This window comes from Amphiura filiformis, chromosome 3 (genome assembly GCF_039555335.1).
Source record: "Amphiura filiformis chromosome 3, Afil_fr2py, whole genome shotgun sequence".
Lineage (NCBI taxonomy): Eukaryota > Metazoa > Echinodermata > Ophiuroidea > Amphilepidida > Amphiuridae > Amphiura > Amphiura filiformis.
In genome coordinates this window covers 81,734,525-81,756,802 of record NC_092630.1, presented here as the reverse complement: position 1 = coordinate 81,756,802, position 22,278 = coordinate 81,734,525, and the positions used below count along the sequence as shown (strand labels likewise).

The window sequence follows — 22,278 nt, the reverse complement described above, 5'->3', positions numbered from 1 at the left end:
ACATGTCAGAATATCAATTTGCTGTGAAGGCAGTAGCACTGTGATTTATAACTAGTGTAATGGAATTTATTACTGCTTCAACAAACTCAGTCTGCCAGTTCATGGAGTTTACTGTACATCTCCTTTAATGAATATCTTTTTAAGTGTTACATATAATTTTATCTTCAACAAGTGGACATAAAATAAAATGTTAATAGCGATGGATGCAAGCTTCAGCACAGGTTTGAAATACGGTTGATATCATGAAAATATTGCTATATATTTATGAAGGAAGAAAGACAGAAAGACAGAAAGACAGAAAGAAAGAAAGAAAGAAAGAAAGAAAAGAAAGAAAGAAAGAAAGAAAGAAAGAAAGAAAGAAAGAAAGAAAGAAAGAAAGAAAGAAAGAAAGAAAGAAAAAGAAAGAAACCATTTGGATGATTTCATTATCCCCACATAATGTGTAGGGCCAAAAATGATTCCATAATAATGATGCAGCTCATGCAAGGGAAGTTTTGAATCCAAACTGTGTTTCATCTTTCACAAAAATGAGTGATATCCAATATAATTTCATCAATCAATGTGTCAATTGGTCATGACATAAATGGGCTAACAAGCTACCTGACTTTGTCCAGTTCACTATGGTAGGCTGCTAGGTATTTATCAACTAACACTTTTTAATTTTCATCACCTTATCTGTGTAAGCTTAATCATAATAGACAATTTTTATTTGAAAAACAAACAGATTTATTTGGAACATGTTGGCTATGAAAGTCAGACCTCAGGTACATGTATTATGGAAATAGAGCTACATATATAACGTCCCAATCCTAAGTAATTATGTAATAATTATACAGTGAAATGATCATACTTTGCTCGTTTAATAACTTCAATCCATTAAAGAAACATTTGTCTTTTAACATAAAAAGCCAACATACTGAAGTTCATCATATCAGCAGTTGGTTTTATATGACTTTTCTACAGTTTACCTTATGGTTTTTATGCATCAATCACTTGCATGTACAGGCACATCATCAAGATGAAAATACTCACTTTCTATCATGCTTGTGCAAATGACAGAAATTTCAAGAGATTTGAGATGGATAATGCATGCATGCTAATTATTCCTATGCAGTGTAAGACCCCAGCACACATGGGACAAGTCAAAGAGATAAAGATGGGGATTAAAGAATGCTCCTTACTGGTGCATTGTCAGAATAAATGAAAGTATAGTCAAGATTGGAGCATGGAGTGATTGACTTTCAGTGGAGGCAAAATGATGAAAAGAAAACATAAACAGGTGCACTGTTCCCATGGATTTTATACTGTCCTACATTTTCAGTGAGAATCTCATAAATGCAAATTCTGAGGCAACTCCTCAAGATATTTGAAATTTCCCCTAAGCTTCTTATCCATTGAGAGTCTATTAAGACATGTGCTCCTGAGTAGATTTGACAGGTCATTGTTAAGTCACAGAGTCAGATAGAGACAGAAATTACAGCATCCTGCGCTGTCAATTCTACAGCACATTGTCAATATACATGCCTTATCCTTTCTCAACAAACATTGGCTTCAGGAAATTGCCATGACCCAAAATGTACCACCATTCATAGCTCTACATATCGAATGTTGCTATGTATTAAAATGTCCTTCATTGAAATTGAAATTGGCTAATGTGTCTGTGTTGGGAATATTAAATAAAAATCTGCCCATCACAAATTGCCCTCAGCATAAGTGTAATCAAAATCCCTTGGATATTTTATATAAGTATGCAGCTTTGAACCAGGTACGTGCCAGACATTGCATGCTTGTATTACACAAAATTTGATAAAAGACATTTAAAAATTTCATAACCATCACAATCTGGCATATATGATGAGGATGTTGCTTGATCATGTAGAATTCTTTTCATATTTTTTTTCTCCAACTGGACTTTCTCAAAACATTAAAAGGGTTTAGCTTATTGTGGATTATCTTTTTAAAAACCCAATGCAATGTTCTCAAATAAAGATTTCTAGTTTACAGCTACATCCATATCTTAGTCCAGTCCATGCTGTCACCACCACCATCACCCGCACCGTCACCACCATCCATACCTCTGGTTCAAACTTAGCAAAAGGTATTAACAAACAAGGTATTGTCATAACATTGTTAGTACTGTGACAGTGGTAGCTAGTTGTGGTGGTCTACATGAAGTTCTCAAAATATACTTTACAATTTAATGGCTAACCCCAAACAACTACCATCCCATATACATCCTTTACATGTTCATGATATTGAAGCTAACAGGTGGTCAAATAGAGTGAATGAATGAATGAATACTTCCTTCTCTCTCAATGTTTGCTGTAAGACAATAGCTCTGCATCTAGGAAACCAGAAGATAACAAGCTCTACAACGGATCTGATTTCAGGCTACTCAATTTTCTTCTTCCTTTTGCAGCAAACAAGTGCAGATATTCAACTGTTTGACTGATTTGATAGTATTTCTGGATCAATTCTGGATCCACATTCATAAAATACTTCATATAAATTCATTAAAATACAATTAATAAAAAACACATCTTCTCTACTAATTTAGTGAAGTCTCTTAATATGAGGAGTCTCTTAATATGGGGAACGGACCAAAAAGAGTAAACCTCAGATACAGGTCCTGCTCAGGTGGTTGGCATTCAAATACCACTTTATTATGCAATTAATCAATATGTAAAATGATCCTGTTCTCCGTTATAAGATCTCTCTAAATCCTGCCTCTGCATTACAAAATGATGTAAGCAGTGCCTATAGTAATTTATTATCAGTAACGCTCATATGGATTTACTCCTATCATAATTCATTTTTTCACCCATTCAAAGTACTGTCTAGCCCACTAGCTAGTGAGATAGTAGCCAATTAATTCAGATTACTTGTTTGTAACTTACATATAGTGTCATCTGATAGCTTATTTATATGTGATGTGATCCAGCAAAATCAGTCGGAAGTTAGAAATATTGGTTTTGATATGGCCAAACAAAGGAACCGTTTCCTTTTGTTTCCTGTTTTGGAAACTCTTTAACTACTCATATCTTTTGAACTGGTTGTCTAAATTCAATCGGGTTTCTGCAAAATGTAGCTTTGCAAATGCAGTTTACAATCCTATAGAAACTGAAAATTGAATATGTCCGACTTCAGACTAATTTTGCTTGATCACACCACATATGTTCAATAAAGTGTCTTGATACTGCTTGATAGACGCTATCAGCATACTGGCTCAATCCTTTTTGCCACAACAATTGGATATAACATGTCAGAATATCAATTTGCTGTGAAGGCAGTGGCACTGTGATTTATAACTAGTGTAATGGAATTTATTACTGCTTCAACAAACTCAGTCTGCCAGTTCATGGAGTTTACTGTACATCTCCTTTAATGAATATCTTTTTAAGTGTTACATATAATTTTATCTTCCACAAGTGCACATAAAATAAAATGTTGATGTGATGGATGCAAGCTTCAGCACAGGTTTGAAGTATGGTTCATATCATGAAAATATTGCTATATATTTATGATGGAAGAAAGACAGAAAGACAGACAGACAGACAGACAGACAGAAAGAAAGAAAGAAAGAAAGAAAGAAAGAAAGAAAGAAAGAAAGAAAGAAAGAAAGAAAGAAAGTAAGAAACCATTTGGATGATTACATTATGCCCACATATGTGTGGGGGCCAAAAATGATTCCATAATAATGAAGTAGCTCATGCAAGGGAAGTTTTGAATCCAAACTGTGTTTCATCTATCACAAAAATGAGTGATATCCAATATAATTTCATCAATCAATGTGTCAATTGGTCATGACATAAATGGGCTAACGAGCTACCTGACTTTGTCTAGTTCACTATGGTAGGCTGCTAGGTATTTATCACCAAACCTTCTTTAATTTTCACCACCAGATCTGTCTAAGCTGAATCATAATAGACAATTTTTATTTGAAAAACAAACAGATTTATTTGGAACATGTTGGCTATGAAAGTCAGACCTCAGGTACATGTATTATGGGAATTGAGCTACATATATTTTTTTACATTTACCAATCCCAAGTAATTATGTAATAATTATACAGTGAAATGATCATACTTTGCTTGTTTAATAATAATAAGTAAAACCCACGAAAGAAACATTGGTCTTTTAACAGAAAATGCCAACATACTGAAGTTCATCATATCAGCAGTTGGTTTTATACCGCTATGACTTTTCTATAGCTTACCTTATGATTTTTATGCATCAATCACTTGCATGCACATTCACATCATCAAGATGAAAATCCTCACTTTCTATCATGCTTGTGCAAATGACAGAAATTTCAAGAGATTTGAGATGGATAATGCATGCATGCTAATTATTCCTATGCAATGTAAGACCCCAGCACACATGGGACAAGTCATAGAGATAAAGATGTGGATTAAAGAATGCTCCTTACTGGTGCATTGTCAGAATAAATGAAAGTATAGTCAAGATTGGAGTATGGAGTGATTGACTTTCGGTGCAGGCAAAATGATGAAAAGAAAACATAAACAGGTGCACTGTTCCCGTGGATTTTACACTGTCCTACATTTTTAGTGAGAATCTCATAAATGCAAATTCTGAGGCAACTCCTCAAGATATTTGAAATTTCCCCTAAGCTTCTTATCCATTGAGAGTCTATTAAGACATGTGCTCCTGAGTAGATTTGACAGGTCATTGTTAAGTCACAGAGTCAGATAGAGACAGAAATTACAGCATCCTGTGCTGTCAATTCTACAGCACATTGTCAATATACATGCCTTATCCTTTCTCAACAAACATTGGCTTCAGGAAATTGCCATGACCCAAAATGTACCACCATTCATAGCTCTACATATTGAATGTTGCTATGTATTAAAATGTCCTTCATTGAAATTGAAATTGGCTAATGTGTCTGTGTTGGGAATATTAAATAAAAATCTGCCCATCACAAATTGCCCTCAGCATAAGTGTAATCAAAATCCCTTGGATATTTTATATAAGTATGCAGCTTTGAACCAGGTACGTGCCAGACATTGCATGCTTGTATTACACAAAATTTGATAAAAGACATTTAAATTCTCGCTATTACGCAATAAGGGCGCCATGCAGATTTGCGATGTAATCGTGATGTATCATGGGAAAATCGTGATGTATCATGGGAAAATAATCATGCATAATCTGAATATTACCATGCTATTACATAGGAACACGTGACAATATTTTTTAGTTTGTCAATATAACGGTATTACACGCAAATCGATAGAGAAAAAATTAATTGTGCACATTTCAAATCACATTATTAAGTATTATTGAGTATCAATTCGAGTGTAACACCTTTATTTTGACAAACTAAAAAATATTGTCACGTGTTCCTATGTAATAGCATGGTAATATTCAGTATTATGCGCGGACTTGGATGTCGACCTTTTCCCATGATACATCACGATTACATCGCAAACCGCTGGCGGCGCCTCTTATTGCGAATAGCGAGAATTTCATAACCATCACAATCTGGCATATATGATGAGGATGTTGCTTGATCATGTAGAATTCTTTTCATATTTTTCTTCTCCAACCGGACTTTCTCAAAACATTAAAAGGGTTTAGCTTATTGTGGATTATCTTTTTAAAAACCCAATGCAATGTTCTCAAATAAAGATTTCTAGTTTACAGCTACATCCATATCTTAGTCCAGTCCATGCTGTCACCACCACCATCACCCGCACCATCACCACCATCCATACCTCTGGTTCAAACTTAGCAAAAGGTATTAACAAACAAGGTATTGTCATAACATTGTTAGTACTGTGACAGTGGTAGCTAGTTGTGGTGGTCTACATGAAGTTCTCAAAATATACTTTACAATTAATGGCTAACCCCAAGCAAATACCATCCCATATACATCCTTTACATGTTCATGATATTGAAGCTAACAGGTGGTCAAATAGAGTGAATGAATGAATACTTCCTTCTCTCTTAATGTTTGCTGTAAGACAATAGCTCTGCATCTAGGAAACCAGAAGATAACAAGATCTACAAGGGATCTGATTTCAGGCTACTCAATTTTCTTCTTCCTTTTGCAGCAAACAAGTGCAGATATTCAACTGTTTGACTGATTTGATGGTAATTTTGCCTCTATATGCATATAGTATTTCTGGATAAATTCTGGATCATTAATAAAATACTTCTTATAAATTCATTAAAATACAATTAATAAAAAACACATCTTCTCTACTAATTTTAGTGAAGTCTCTTAATATGAGGAACGGAACAAAAAGAGTAAACCTCCGATACAGGTCCTGCTCAGGTGGTTGGCATTCAAATACCATTTTATTATGCAATTAATCAATATGTAAAATGATCCTGTTCTCCAATATAAGATCTCTCTAAATCCTGCCCCTGCATTACAAATGTAATGCACATCAAGCCACCATATACTATCACAATACCAAGTTTGAAGTTGATCGATTATTATGTTTAAGCTAATGAATGAATTAATGAAAATGTAGGCAAAATATGCAAATCAACTCATTCATATTCATAAATATGCAAATAATATAATACAAAAATATACAGTTTTACTTCCACCCACAGAAAGAAAGAAAGAAAGAAAGAAAGAAAGAAAGAAAGAAAGAAAGAAAGAAAGAAAGAAAGAAAGAAAGAAAGAAAGAAAGAAAGAAAGAAAAGAAAAGAAAAGAAAAGAAAAGAAAAGAAAAGAAAAGAAAAGAAAAGAAAAGAAAAGAAAGAAACCATTTGGATGATTACATTGTCCCCACATATGTCAGGGGGTCAAAACTGATTCCATAATAATGAAGTAACTCATGCAACGGAAGTTATGAATCCAAACTGTGTTTCATCTGCCACAAAAATGAGTGATATCCAATATAATTTCATCAATCAATGTGTCAATTGGTCATGACATAAATGGGCTAACAAGCTACCTGATGTTGTCTAGTTCACTATGGTAGGCTGCTAGGTATTTATCACCAAACCTTCTTTAATTTTCACCACCAGATCTGTCTAAGCTTAATCATAATAGACAATTTTTATTTGAAAAACAAACAGATTTATTTGGAACATGTTGGCTATGAAAGTCAAACCTCAGGTGCATGTCATGCTAAATAGAGCTACATGTATTTCTTTACTTGGGGCTAATTTCAAATTCCCAATCCTATACAGTAAAGTGATCATACTTTGCTCGTTAAGTAAGTTAAACCCGTTAAAGAAGCTTTGGTCTTTTAACATAAAAAGCCAACATACTGAAGTTTATCATATCAGCAGTTGGTTTTATATGACTTTTCTATGGTATACCTGATGGTTTTTATGCATTAATCACTTGCATGCACAGGCACATCATCAAGATGAAAATCCTCACTTTCTATCATGCTTGTGCAAATGAGAGAATTTCAAGAGATTTGGGATGGATAATGCACGCATGCTAATTATTCCTATGCAGTGTAAGACCCCAGCACACATGGGACAAGTCATAGAGATAAAGATGTGGATTAAAGAATGCTCCTTACTGGTGCATTGTCAGAATAAATGAAAGTATAGTCAAGATTGGAGTATAGAGTGATTGACTTTCAGTAGAGGCAAAATGATGAAAAGAAAACATAAACAGGTGCACTGTTCCCGTGGATTTTACACTGTCCTACATTTTCAGTGAGAATCTCATAAATCCAAACTCGTCAAGATATTTGAAATTTCCCCTAAGCTTCTTATCCATTGAGAGTCTATTAAGACATGTGCTCCTGAGTAGATTCGACAGGTCATTGTTAAGTCACAGAGTCAGATAGAGACAGAAATTACAGCATCCTGTGCTGTCAATTCTACAGCACACTGTCAATATACTTGCCTTATCCTTTCTCAACAAACATTGGCTTCAGGAAATTGCCATGACCCAAAAATGTGCCAGCATTCATAGCTCTACATATTGAATGTTGCTATGTATTAAAATGTCCTTCAGGAATTGAAAATGGCTAATGTGTCTGTGTTGGGAATATTAAATAAAAATCTGCCCATCACAAATTGCCCTCAGCATAAGTGTAATCAAAATCCCTTGGATATTTTATATAAGTATGCAGCTTTGAACCAGGTACGTGCCAGACATTGCATGCTTGTATTACACAAAATTTGATAAAAGACATTTAAATTTCATAACCATCACAATCTGGCATATATGATGAGGATGTTGCTTGATCATGTAGAATTCTTTTCATATTTTTTTTCTCCAACCGGACTTTCTCAAAACATTAAAAGGGTTTAGCTTATTGGGGATTATCTTTTTAAAAACCCAATGCAATGTTCTCAAATAAAGATTTCTAGTTTACAGCTACATCCATATCTTAGTCCAGTCCATGCTGTCACCACCACCATCACCCGCACCATCACCACCATCCATACCTCTGGTTCAAACTTAGCAAAAGGTATTAACAAACAAGGTATTGTCATAACATTGTTAGTACTGTGACAGTGGTAGCTAGTTGTGGTGGTCTACATGAAGTTCTCAAAATAAACTTGACAATTTATGGCTAACCCCAAGCAACTACCATCTCATATACATCCTTTAACATGTTCATGAAATTGAAGCTAACAGGTGGTCAAATAGAGTGAATGAATGAGTACTTCCTTCTCTCTCAATGTTTGCTGTAAGACAATATCTCTGCATCTAGGAAACCAGAAGATAACAAGCTCTACAACGGATCTGATTTCAGGCTACTCAATTTTCTTCTTCCTTTTGCAGCAGAAAAAAGTGCAGATATTCAACTGTTTGACTGATTTGATGGCAATTTTGCCTCTATATGCATATAGTATTTCTGGATCAATTCTGGATCATGTATAGATCTACATTTGTAAAATACTTCATATAAATTCATTAAAATACAATTAATAAAAAACACAACTTCTCTACTAATTTAGCGAAGTCTCTTAATATGGGGAGTCTCTTAATATGGGGAACGGAACAAAAAGAGTAAACCTCAGATACAGGTCCTGCTCAGGTGGTTGGCATTCAAATACCACTTTATTATGCAATTAATCAATATGTAAAATGATCCTGTTCTTCGTTATAAGATCTCTCTAAATCCTGCCTCTGCATTACAAAATGATGTAAGCAGTGCCTATAGTAATTTATTATCAGTAACACTCATATGGATTTACTCCTATCATAATTCATTTTTTCACCCATTCAAAGTACTGTCTAGCCCTCTAGCTAGTGAGATAGTAGCCAATTAATTCAGATTACTGTTTGGTAACTTACATATAGTGTCATCTGATAGCGTAGCAAATTTATATGTGATGTGATCAAGCAAAATCAGTTGGAAGTTGGAAATATTGATTTTGATATGGCCAAACAAAGGAACAATATCCTTTTGTTTCCTACTGTTTTGGAAACTCTTCAACTACTCATATCTTTTGAACTGGTTGTCTAAATTCAATCGGGTTTCTGCAAAATGTAGCTTTGCAAATGCAGTTTACAATTCTAGAAACTGAAAATTGAATATATGTCCGACTTCAGACTAATTTTGCTTGATCACACCACATATGTTCAATAAAGTGTCTTGATACTGCTTGATAGAAGCTATCAGCATACTGGCTCAATCCTTTTTGCCACAACAATTGGATATAACATGTCAGAATATCAATTTGCTGTGAAGGCAGTGGCACTGTGATTTATAACTAGTGTAATGGAATTTATTACTGCTTCTATAAACTCAGTCTGCCAGTTCGCGGAGTTTACTGTACAAGCTTCAGCACAGGTTTGAAATGTGGTTGATATCATGAAAATATTGCTATATATTTATGAAGGAAGGAATAAAGAAAGAAAGAAAGAAAGAAAGAAATAATAATGAAGTAACTCATGCAAGGGAAATTATGAATCCAAACTGTGTTTCATCTGCCACAAAAATGAGTGATAGCCAATATAATTTCATCAATTAATGTGTCAATTGGTCATGACATAAATGGGCTAACGAGCTACCTGACTTTGTCTAGTTCACTATGGTTGGCTGCTAGGTATTTATCAACTAACACTTTTTAATTTTCATCACCTTATCTGTCTGAGTTTAATCATAATAGACAATTTTTATTTGAAAAACAAACAGATTTATTTGGAACATGTTGGCTATGAAAGTCAGACCTCAGGTGCATGTCATGCTATTGTGGAAATAGAGCTACATATATATATATATTTTTTTACTTGGGGCTAATTTCTAAGTAAGTAATTATGTAATAATTAGACAGTGAAATGATCATACTTTGCTCATTTAATAAGTTAAACCTGTTAAAGAATCATTGGTCTTTTAACATAAAAAGCCAACATACTGAAAGTTCATCATATCAGCAGTTGGTTTTATATGACTTTTCTATAGTTTTCCTTATGGTTTTTATGCATTAATCACTTGCATGCACAGACACATCATCAAGATGAAAATCCTCACTTTCTATCATGCTTGTGCAAATGACGAAATTTAACGAGATTTGGGATGGATAATGCATGCATGCTATTTATTCCTATGCAGTGTAAGACCCCAGCACACATGGGACAAGTCATATCTAGATAAAGATGTGGATTAAAGAATGCTCCTTACTGGTGCATTGTCAGAATAAATGAAAGTATAGTCAAGATTGGAGTATGGAGTGATTGACTTTCGATGGAGGCAAAATGATGAAAAGAAAACATAAACAGGTGCACTGTTCCCATGGATTTTACACTGTCCTACATTTTCAGTGAGAATCTCATAAATCCAAATTCTGAGGCAACTCGTCAAGATATTTGAAATTTCCCCTAAGCTTCTTATCCATTGAGAGTCTATAAAGACATGTGCTCCTGAGTAGATTTGACAGGTCATTGTTAAGTCACAGAGTCAGATAGAGACAGAAATTACAGCATCCTGCGCTGTCAATTCTGCAGCACATTGTCAACATACTTGCCTTATCCTTTCTCAACAAACATTGGCTTCAGGAAATTGCCATGACCCAAAATGTACCACCATTCATAGCTCTACATATTGAATGTTGCTATGTATTAAAATGTCCTTCAGGAATTGAAAATGGCTAATGTGTCTGTGCAGGGAATATTAAATAAAAATCTGCCCATCACGATTTGCGCTCAGCATAAATGTAATCAAAATCCCTTGGATATGTTATGTAAGTTATCAACCAGGTACGTGCCAGACATTGCAAGCTTGTATTACACATAATTTGATAAAAGACATTTAAGTTCCATAAGCAGAACAATTTGTGACCGTGCAGCACGAATGAGCCGTAAATGTCCTCAATTGTATTCTGAGTTACAGTGTAAAATGGGCATGAAGGTCATATTCATAGGTATTTCAATTTGGTGCTACGTGTATCTCATTAAATGAGGTACACGTAGCACCAAATTGAGGTACCTATGAATACGACCTTCATGCCCATTTTACACTGTAACTCAGAATACAATTGAGGACATTTACGCTCATTCGTGCTATTACGGATCACATTTGACATATTATGAGGATTATGACCAAGCAAAGTTATTTTTCTGGCTAAGTTTTTTCCTCCAACCAGATTTTTTCAAAGAACCTAAAGGCCTGAATGGAATTTGATCTGGAAGGGGTTTAGTTTACGTAATTGTGGATTATCCATTTTTTAAACCTGGCTGCTACTCAAAAATTTGATGTAATGTAGAATCCGATCAAGTCCTCATCTGATAATACTATATTTTGATCACAGCTCTCAATGCATTATCTACAAAAGAACAATTTCTTTGCCACTGACATATTTTCCAAGATCATGCTATGTATTCTCTCTTCGTAAGAACAAAACTTTGATTGGCATACAGACTATTAAATGTTACCTAAAAACCCTAAATTTTTCTTCCAGATTGTCTCTATAAAGATAAAGGGATAAAACATGAAAAAACCCCATTTTATTCAAAAATGGTTGAAGGAAACTTGTAGCAAGTACTTAGTTTCAAGGTATTTGAATGGCTAATTCTGATTTCAATGAGTGGCATTTTTCTATCAAGAGATCAAATCCCAAATTTGAGCTCAAAGTCTCCCTAAGTTTCATACCAGCTCACCTGCCCTCCTCAAACTCTACATCTTTACATGATGCAATGTTCTCAAGTAAAGGTTTCTAGCTTACAACCTACATCCATATCTTGGTTCATGATGCTACCACCATCCATACCTCTGGTCTACCTGTACCATCCATACAGAAGACCACAATCATATATGACAAGCTGGTCCAAACTGAGCAAAAGCACAAACATTATTACTGTAGCCGTGGTAGCCAGTTGTGGTGGTCTACATGACGGTCTCAAAATATAGTTGACAATTTGTTGCTAATTCCAAGGAACAAAGACAATCTAAGTAGTGAAGAACAGTGAGACAGCTACCATCCCATGTTCATGAAATTGAAGCTAACAGATGGTCAAATAGAGTGAATGAATGAATACTTCCCTCTCTCAGTGTTTGCTGTAAGACAATAGCTCTGCATCTAGGAAACCAGAAGATAACAAGCTCTATAAGGGATCTGATTTTAGGCTATATAATTTTCTTCTTCCTTTTGCAGCAGACAAGTGCAGAAATTCAACTGTTTGACTGATTTGATGGCTGATTTGTCTCTAATGCATATAGCATTTTCTGGAAACATTATTGGTCTCTTATTTTATCATGGATAGATCCACTTTCTTTAAAAATAGGCGCTTCTCGGACCACATGATCCCCCTGACTGGGCGGTCAGTAAACTTGTACCTCAGATGACCCCTGGTGACCCCGAAATGACCTTCCAAATATTTGGCTCTGAATGTAGACTGTACCCACCAAGTTTCATGCACATATGACAGTTTTTACCAATTTGACCTCAGATGACCACTGGATGACCTCAGTGACCTTGATCCACTAACCAATACAAACTGTTTGTCTCGGGTCAAGATGCACCCACCCACCCACCAATTTTACGGAATGTGCGACCCCTAGTCTCCGAGAAAATAGGCGGAAAGCAAAACCTAACCAAAATGGAACATACATACATACATACACATACAGAAGGAATACACTATCGCAATATCTCCCTTATGGCTAAAGCCAGGGGGATAAAAATGCTTTGAGCTTTAACACACAGAAATTCAAAATATTTGCATCTCAAAGCCATGCCCTGCTCTCAGGTGATTGGCATTCAGATACCGCTTTTCATACTTTGTAATTAATCAATCTATGTAAAATGTTCCTCTTCTCCCTTTGAAGATCTCTCTAAAGTAACGCTATCAGTACTGACAATTCATCTTTTGAATTGTTATCAGCCTGGTTATTGTCATATGAATTAACTCCCTATCATAATTAATGTTTTATTCAAGAACTGTCTGCAAGTTGCATTAATTACAATCTTTCATCCTTGTCAACTTACTTAAAAACAACTTTTGCTTAAATGTCAAAAGTCTGTATGTGTGAAATGTAATCAATGTTATTCACTTTGTTACCCCTTGAAAGACTGTGTATGTTGCATTAATTAAGAACCTTTGTCCTCACATAAAAGACATTTGTACTTAAATGTCACCAACAAGTTGCATGTGTGGAATTTAATTAAGGAAAATTTAGTTCATTGTAGTCAAAACTGATAACAAACTGATACAATTAGAGAAACTTTCCTCTGCATTTTGTTCATCTAGTGGAAAATATCAAGATCTGCATGTCAGTGAAATACAATCCTCTTTTTTGCATTATAAAAGAGTAATATTATTAGTCAAATAAATTTGTTTTACTTTGCTTAATACTTGCATTTCCTCCTGCATTCTAAAATTGTACCATGTTACAGTTCACCTGGAGATCCCTTCGGTGATTAAATTTTTTATTGTCTGATGCGTATTCCATGAAGTAAATTTATCTGGTAGTCACACAAGAATACTTTTAAGACAATGGTTTTTAACATGTCTCCAGATGAATAATAACAGCCAATGGAAATAAATCACAGAACATACAGAATCTGGGACCTTTGGATCACTGGACCGATGCTCTACCAATCTAATGTGTCAGATGGGGAAGAGCAAATCCCGGGAGCAGATCATGGGACTTCAGCATCTGTTGAATTATTACATTTTATCAAGTACTTACTTTATGCTTTTGTGGTTGCTTATTGAGTGTGAATTCTGCTGATCACAATTCCAATTCAAAATCCTTAAAATCCTGTAGAAGAAATAAGCAAAAAGGGAAAAAATGGTTAAATGGCTGATTCACATTTGGCTTGTCAAATACATCCTATTTTGGCTAGTCAAACTTGACTGATATTAATTTAATGGGCCAGACCCTGAAACATTTAACTACCCAACATAGGACTCCCTCACACCAATTGCTAATTAGCCAGAGATGACTACATTGAAGCATGTCCTCTGGATGCAATAGTCATCTGCTCTTTACCTACTTGCCATACAAGATGCTATAAAAAGAAGCATAGATATTGACACTATTATATTGAATAGGCCTCAAGTACCGATCTGGATATCGGATATTATCCAACAAGTTGGTATTTAATTTCATCTTCCAATTGATAATATTGACTTGACTTGTATTACCCTTATTACAGTGATACTTCATAAATGAAGACAATCAAAGTTAATGAATGACTTATTGACTTGGTTATTTTGTTTTTATTAATTCTTGTCAACTTATAATTATTTTTAAAACACCATATTTCAAATCCTGGGTGATTTGCTTTGACTTTGAGAGATGTAATTGTAGCCCTTAATTAATCTTGGATACAAAGCTTAATCCAAATTGCCTGATATATATGGCACCAATGAACTATTCGGGCCAAACTAATGTACACCTGGGAAATGTTTTATCTTTACCCATCCCCCACTCCTGGACAACTGACCCATGTCCTGATACGAAATTGGTTTTAGTAGAAAACGCTTGTTGTTTATGATACCTGTATATTTGAATATTTTAACAAATTCAATGTCTTTGCAGGTTTTTCAATGCATTATCTCAATTGAGTTCAAAGAATTTTTAATTTTCACTCTTGCTTACACCCAAGTAAATATCAAGATGAATGATTGGGATTGACAACATTGAACATTAATGTTTAACCACTAACCTTCCTCATCTAGCACTACTTCATTGTATGCAGCTACATTCTTTATGCAACCAATATTGGCATTCTCTTAAGTAAATCAAAAGTATGCCACAAGACCTACTGAATCAATACTAACATGACTAAGGTGTTTGTACTCTTTTGAATGATTTATCACACATATTTGAATATAATTATGATAATTTGTAATACAAGTTGTAGTTTTTCTGAAAATCACTCAATTATACTGTGCATCAGCAGAGAGGTGGGTAACAGTTTCAGATAGACAAACCAAACACTAGCATGACTACCGGAATCAGTAATGGAGCAAGGTAGTACCGCACAATAATGAATGGTTACTTTTTACTCAGCGATACACCATATCCAGGTTTCTATTATGCAACATCCGAAGTAGGTTGAGGAATTACCTCACTTGCGCATTTATATGCTATCCTTCATGGTATCCTAAGGCAGGTAGTTCATAGTAGTGCAACCCACTCACATAATAAACCAAGAACAAACCCACATAAAGCCATAGAATTACTTGCTGGTAGATTCATCCTGATGATACAATTTGTACCATCTTCATTGGTATCCTGAAGCAGATGGAACATGGATGCTCTACACACAAAAACAAACATAACAGCATCCTCATAGGGAAAATACAAAGTTTCAACTTCATTGTTCTAACTGATAAGGTTTTATACCGTTGTTCTTTAAATGATTGATGACAACTAACCCTTAAAAGTTTTTTTCAAGTTTCCTCAAAACTGACACAGAAATTTGAAAGTGTTTAAAGAAATGCCAATGAAGATGCAAAGGGGATACTGCCATAGTCCACAATGTAAGACCTGCTCTTATACGCTGTGTTAATTTACTATTAACCTGCAATCATACAAAGATATATATTGTCACTGGGCAGAAAAAAACATAGTATGTACATTTTTTACTGGTACCCATTTTGCAAGCAGGGAACAGTACGAAATGTCAAATTTGAAGCTATTTTCATTTACAGGGGACAGCAAGAACACTTAATAAAAGAACAACATCTTTGAACAGTCAGGTAGTTTTTGTATCCCCTGCCAAATAATAATATCATGATATTGGATGATTTGTCTTTGGTAACTAGTATTACCAAATGGTAACAGTGAAAATGTACATTTAGGAATTGTTCTGCCCAATGATGAATTGTGTTAATCTTTCACCCAATCGTTTGCAGAACTCAAGTCAAGAATAAATAAAACTTGTGATTTGCAGTGATGTAAGATATATCTTGTAGGGCTCATTAATTTCAGACAGTGTGCAAGACTATTGCCGGATGTATACTCCAAATTGTAGCAGAGATGAAATTTTAGCCAGAAATTTACAAACTCTGCAAACAGAAAATCTCACCACATGATGACTTTCTGGTCATTTACAGAGTACTAGTATTAGTCTAGTATTGAATTTGAGAAGGAGATTTATCCACAAATCCTGCCACAATATATTGTAGCACTGCATGCTTAGGTTCAGAAAAGGTTTTATATGAAATTCAAGTTAACAACAGCAATCACTACCTCGCAATTGTGATATATAACATTGAATTTATGTGAATTCATGCTGCTAAAGTTTGTTTGGCTTATATTGGGTAAAAATTATTCAATGTTTGTTACTGCGCGCATCAATAAAGTCCCAACTCACGCTCGCGTAAATTCACACAAGCGTGCGCAATGCCCAACTAGTGTAAGCACTGTGCCTAATTGCATGCACGCCATTCTATATCAATACAATACAAAATGGTTTGAATCTTATTTTTCGCCTTATACAGCCTGTCTCAAAAAAAATTGTGCAAGTGAAAAGCGCCCTCTGTGGCAATTAGAAAATACCAATGTGAAATAATGCCTACATCAACGTCAAGGGCATAGTCTTAGCTCTCGAATGCCGTTTAGTCTGTTCAATTTTCACTTGCACAATTTTTTTTGAGACAGGCTGTATAAGCCAAACAAACTTTACAGACAAAAGTATGGCAGCATATTACAGCAGAGTATCCATTAGGCATTATGCAGGCATTTTCCTTATATATTTGTTCTTGATATTTTATAGATTGAGACCAATCAATGACAAACATGGTGTAAAGTTCTGATCAAAATATGCACCTAAACCCATTTTTATCATGTTTTTTATCATTGTTTTAGATCGATTCTTTCTATTACAACTATATGGAACCTTTTGGCAAAAGTATATTGACTCTCTGTTCCAAATACATCATGATTACTTCTCTTTTTTACATATCAACAACATTTGGCACAATTATACACTGACACTCAAGGCAACTTTCCATTACAAAGATATAAATGAAACTGAACATAACTGGAAGCAAAACCTCCTTGTGTGTATTTGCATAATGTAGGCTACATCCCAGAATGTACAAGTACTGATAGCCTGTACATTATTAGTCAGAAAGAGAGAGTCAAATATGGAATTGGAACATGAGTATTGCATTATAATGCCCACAATTATCCAGTACATGAGCTCTATCCTTTACTGTGTGAGCTAACATTCTGGTTGGTTTAATTTCAAATGGACACAGTCAAAATTCTAAAGAATTATCCAAATCCAAATGAAAAACCAACTCTGGTCATTTATGTGGATCCAAATTATATTGTTCATTGCAATTCTGATAGAAATGTGATCTCTTGATGTGTACTGTTTCTCATTAGATCAATACATGCTGCTGTACAGCAAAGGTCAAAGGTCTTATTGTCCATATTTGGTGTTGTTCTGGATTGATTAAACTATTTCATATCATATTTGTTTACTCAAATTAAGGTGGACCAGCATAAATGTCAAGTTTTAATACATTTGATCATGATGCAACATATGCCTATGCATTAAGGAGTTGTTGTCAAATGTTTTGTAACCAAAACCAAAATATAAACATCAAAATTCACTACAAATCTCCAAAAATATCAAATAACATCCTTGACATTTAGACAACTACCAGAGTCGAAGAATAGTATGGATATGGATTCATACTCTTATATATTTTATGAATAAATACTGCTAGAGTATGCAAAAGACAATTGCTACTAATCCTGCCTTTTAAGATACCCTTGAGGGCAGACAGGCCAGCAGGCAGGCAAGCAGAAGCATTATTAATGGGTGAATTTCATTGTCAATTTATTACATCACATTTTGTGATGCAATCAAGGGAAATGAATTGCATTTATAAGATACCGTCAAAACAAACATAAAATATCCCTTGTATAATCTATTGTTAAAGCAATGAACTATACAATTCCTCTCTCAGAAACAAATGAAAGCTTGTGATATATTGTTAAAGCAATTCTATATTATGTTCACCTCTCAGAAATAAATTATTCACTTTGGATGTGGCATTTACAAAGCATGTTTTTATCATTATTTACAATGTAGAAAACTGCAAATTGAATATGTTTGGCCATGGAAGTTCAACACTCATTTTGATTTCTTCATATCACATTTCTTGAGAGATGACAATAAAATGGAAGATCAGCAAAAAAAGATATGTTTATACAAAATTAATGTTAGCTTTTTGTTGTCAGATATTACTCTAACCATAATCATTGAATAACATATTTTAAATCCATGTCAATCAGGCTTTAGACGTAATCATAGTACTAATACAACTCTATCAGATGTGACAGATCATATATAATTAACATGAATAATGGCAAAGTTACAGGTTCAATCTTTTTAGATTTAAAGAAGGCCTTTGATACTGTTAACCATGACCTTCTTATTCAAAAACTTAGTTCATATGGAATCAAAGGTAAAGCTCTTATCTGGTTTCGATCATATCTTAATGGTAGATCTGAAGCTGTAAATATAAATTCTTCTCTATCAAATTTTTAAAATATTGATATTGGTGTTCCACAGGGCTCAATATTGGGACCCTTATTATTTATAATATTTGTGAATCATAACCAGAGGCCGTAAGTAGCGTGTAATGTATGCAGATGACACTACTCTTTTAGTAAGCTCATCTGACCCCACTGTTCTGGAAAATAATCTTAATGCAAATTTGAAGAAAATTGCTGATTGGTTTCAGTCTAATCATTTAACTCTAAATACTAAGAAAAATAAGTTGATGTTGTTTGGAACAAGGCAAGCTTTAATTAATTATAAAAACATATCCCTCATTTATAAAAGTGTGAGCATTGAAAGAGTTGATAAGTATAAGTATAGGAGTTACATTTGATCCACATCTTACTTGGGATGAGCAATAGCATGTTAGTTATCTTTCTTCTAATGTATCAAAACGTATTGGTGTTATTTGTAGAGTGAAAAATATCTTCCTTTTAGATCAGCACTTGTCCAAGACCTTGTTTTCCTAACTTTGACTACTGCAGCTCTGTTTGGTTAAATTTTAGTGCTTGTCACATAAATGAGCTACAGAATAGACAGAATAAGAACAATAGTGGACAAAATGATAAAAGACATGGACTGGGTTAAACTTGATAGTATGTGGGAGAAGCAGTTACTTATTTTAGTTTTTAAATGTCTCAAGAAGGTTGCTCCACGTTATTTGTCATCTCAATTCACTTTCACCTCCTCTACTCATTCTAAGAACATCTCATAACAATTTGGTTGTTCCAAGGTGGAAATTATCTTCTGGGCAGAGAACATTTCATTATAGAGCTGCCATTTCATGGAATAGACTTCCTTTTAATCTCTATGCCAATTTGGATTCACTAAGCTTGACTGAGTTCAAGAATGCCATATAATTTTGTTTGTGTTTAAAGACATCAAGTAACTTATTATAGCCTTCTTCATTAATTTGTTAATTTGAACTTGTTCTATATTTCTATGTTTGTATATTAATTATTCATATTCTTATAGTGTTATTTGTATATGAATGTTATGTATGTTATCAGGGCTTCCAGGGAGACCAGTACTTTTGTATTGATGGAATTTTCCTGAATAAATAACAAACAAATAAATTGAAGGTGCAGCTATACCTTTCAGAAAGTTTTTTTTTTAAATGTCTACAATCTGCTTTATAATTTTAGACTTTAATTTCAAGAGTATTAAAATGAAGTATTTAGCATAATATCTATAAAGTGATTGGGGGAAAGCTGATTTATGGGCTCAACAGACCTAGATATTGTATTTGGTGTATTTTTGTTGTTGTTGTTGCTGCATGCATGTAAAATCAAACATTTTATTTTGGCAAAGGTAGATTGATTTTGACTACAATAAAGCAAACGAAAAAGTGACAAAATGCGCACTTTTGTTTTTGCAATGAAGTCATATTTGCAAAAATAAAAGTTCATCCACCCATTTAACAGATGGTATTTTTATTGCATTAGTGAACATTTGAAGACAATATTAATGATTTCTTGTAAGAGGTGATTGTGTATGTTTCAATCACTTTGTCAAGCTGAGCATGTACCCTTATTATCAGGGAAACAACTGTAGCAGTGAATAAAGGCATATCTTAAACTAAAAATTTGAGATGAAGAAGTTTTATAGACAAAATTATGACAGGTGGATTAACAAATGGAACGTGAAGATAATAAATGAGTTTAATGACTTTGTAACAGTTATTCAGGTGCTGCTGTCACAAATTGCCTTTAACACTGTACCACTCAGGATCAGGAAAAACAGGTGATGCGCAATTAGGAACTCTAAGCAGGTCAGTAGCATCAGGTATTTTGTTATGACAGAAACATCCAATCAGTTGCTATATTAGCTGGCTAACTGTTTTTTAGCTTCCGGTTATCATCTAGTGCATAAGCAAGAGTGCATAAGCAAGAGTGCTGGCAAGTGCTGAAGAACATAATTATACTGAGTATATTATGAGTGCTTATTTTCTTTGAATTTACAATTTAAGTAAATCGACATTTAGTTCATGTTGTCTTATCCTGGGTCCTATTAATCAGAAACATTATTATTCATACATATTTATCATTCTATAAGTATTATTTTTCAGGTGACTAACTTTATCATTCTATCATTCTATCATTTTATCATTCTATGATTTATCATTCTATATAGAGCAATTTTGTTGATGTTACCTCATCACCAGTAAAACATTTTAAACACAAATACATCATTAAAACATGAAAGGCAATGGTGCTTAGTTGAGTCCTTTTTTACAGCTAATTGCAACTTGAACTGGTTGAAATGCAAGAAATTAATGTTTAATGATGCTACTGACCCCCCCCCCCTCCCCCCTCCCCCAAATATACATAAGGCAATAGAGCCAAATTAGTTCCATCTTTCAATCAACCATTGATGCTTGGTCAATTCTTATAGGCCAAATAAAAAAATAGCTTGAGAAGATGGCAGAGGCAGAGCAACCATTTACAAGGCTCAAGTTCGCAGTGTGATGGAATACGCCTCACTGTCTTGGATGAGTGCCAGCGCCACCACTCTAGGATTACTAGACTCTATCCAGAGGAAGGCCCTTTGAATCATAGGCATGAGCGAAGAGGAAACAAGTACAGAACTGAACATCACATCTCTCCATCAAAGACGTCATGTGGCTGCAGCATCAGTCCTCTACAAAATGCACACCAGTTTACGCCCTCCAGATCTGAAGGCACTGCTAGACAGAAGAGCAACATGCTCCAGCTTGTCCATGCCTTGCCATGCTATGCTCTTACAGTACCAGTTTCTAGAACCATATCTACTGGCAGGACCTTCATTCACACTGCAGTTCACGTTTGGAATTGCCAACCAGATGAAGTAGTTGGGGACATATCTGACAACAGCGCACCATCCTTCTTCAAAAGCAGAGTGCATAGGCATCTTTTTTCATGTGTTTGATGCTTTACTGTACCCCTTTACTCTTGTTGTTCCTAAGCTGATGTGAACCACTGATTGGCCCATGTGGTTGTCTTTTATAGTGCCTAGGTGCCTATATAAGTTCTTGACCTGTGTAACTCCTCATGGGCTTAATGTTCACTCTAGCATTTTATATAAAAAAAAGTTGTAATGTGTGTTGTGTTTAATTATTTGACAATTGTATTATGCTTACTCAGTTCTCACAATGCGAATGAAAACGTATGCAATTTTATATTATTTAATATTACTAGTATACTATTAAATTTATTATTTTTTGGTGATCCTGATCCCAGTCCATTTCAACTTAGTGAGAACTCGCCACAACCCGGCCCAACCCATTGATATATTTCCTGATCCCCACGACCCGTACAGTATGAAAATGTTAAAATCCAATCCACTTTTAATTGGTCTGGACTCTGG

At 34.5% G+C, this 22,278-nt stretch overlaps 1 protein-coding gene across 3 annotated transcripts in view; it reads right to left on the bottom strand.

Annotated features, from left to right (window-relative positions):
- The window catches only part of LOC140149254 (protein kinase C delta type-like), a 245,718-nt gene that overhangs the window by 182,595 nt on the left and 40,845 nt on the right, over positions 1-22,278 (bottom strand). For 2 of the 3 annotated variants that reach the window (XM_072171491.1, XM_072171497.1), the window contains exon 3: positions 14,091-14,162. The exons of the other annotated variant lie outside the window; for it this stretch is intronic. The gene's annotated coding sequence lies outside the window, so the exon portion shown is untranslated. The remainder of the gene's footprint in view (positions 1-14,090; positions 14,163-22,278) is intronic. 3 annotated transcript variants of the gene reach the window in all.